Consider the following 1512-nt stretch of genomic DNA (forward strand, 5'->3'; position numbering starts at 1 on the left):
ATATATATATATATTAGGGGTGTGCAAAGCAGCTGGTATTTGTATCTGTATTTGTATTTGTTGAGGGGGGAAAAGTATTTGTATTTGTATTTGTATTCGAGTAAAATTCAAAATATGTGTAAAAGCCTGTTTTTTTTTTTTGTGCGTTACACTTATAATTTACGTTATAGTGTAAGTATTCTTTAATTATATCCATTATAATAATTATGTATGCAATATTGGTTGATGTTTTTGAACATGTAACAAGGAACTCCATTGAAAAGAAAATAACATAACAGCCATTACCTCATCCATGGTTAAACCAACAACTAATAAAATACCATTGTGAACATTATGAACCCCACCACCACCCATCCTTGTTGGAGGACGCTGAACAGACAGAATAAAAGAACTGTTCTTCTTCTGAATGAACTTCTTTCCCGTGGCGTCTGCCGTTGCTAAGCAACCATGACCTGATCTCTCAATGAAGACTCGGAAGCTTCAGCAAAGCATAAATGGATTTCCAGCATTAAAAATCGCTTGCAGTAGCTCTGTTATTAAATTTATTTAAAAAAAAAATGGTTATTCCTGTACAGATATGATAAGCTGTTCCTCCAACTTGGCTGTTTTTCAATGTTATTAAGGGAAAGGGTGAAAAAACGAGCGCGGACGCGCTTGGAAAAAACGAGCGCGTAGCACCGTGTCCGCGTCGCTTCCATTATGAGCGTGCATACCGCGCGTCTACATGAGAAACAACGAACTTGGATGCGCATGTGAACGGCCCCTAATTGAATAATCTACCGATCAAACTCTGCTTCCCAAAAGCTATAAACTGCCTCCAGAACCCAGTTAAGGTACAAAAATCTATTCAACAAAAATAGTGATGCAGTGAAGTCTTTTTTCACCCAGCCGAGTCTTCTCTGTTGCTGTGTGGAGCAGCCTGTGTCAGTCACCTCTTTTAACCCCACCCCCCGACTCCTGAATGTCACTCACTCACGCGGGCATGCACTGACTGCGGTCTCATGAGGAAACGCAGCTTTTTGATATAAAGTTTTTCTTGTTCCCGAATACAAATATTTTTTAAAGTATTTGTTCGAAATAAGTATTCGTAAAAAACACGCTATTTGTGCCTTTCCGAATACCGTATTCGGGTTCGGCTCCACCCCTAATATATATATATAGTTAAGCCCCAAATTATTCATACCCCTGGCAAATTAAAGTTACTTTTATTCAAGTTTTTTTTTTTTTTTTTGGATCGGAAATGACACAGCCTTCTCCCAACAGATGATAATATTTTGTACAAGAGGCATCATTGTGGGAAAAAAATATTTCTCTCCTTCATCTTAGCCATGACTGTCCACAAACCAACAGCAGAGGGCATCTGTTTTTCACTTGTTGAGTTGATTAAAACAGCTGTTCCCAATGAATCAGGGTAATTACGATGCTTTAGAACAGCTTGGACTATTTGGAATGGTATAGAACTTTGGATTTTCCCATAGACTGTGACAGTTAGCAAAGGGTATGAATAATTTT

The sequence above is a fragment of the Garra rufa genome, chromosome 20 (genome assembly GCF_049309525.1).
Source record: "Garra rufa chromosome 20, GarRuf1.0, whole genome shotgun sequence".
In the NCBI taxonomy this organism is placed as follows: domain Eukaryota; kingdom Metazoa; phylum Chordata; class Actinopteri; order Cypriniformes; family Cyprinidae; genus Garra; species Garra rufa.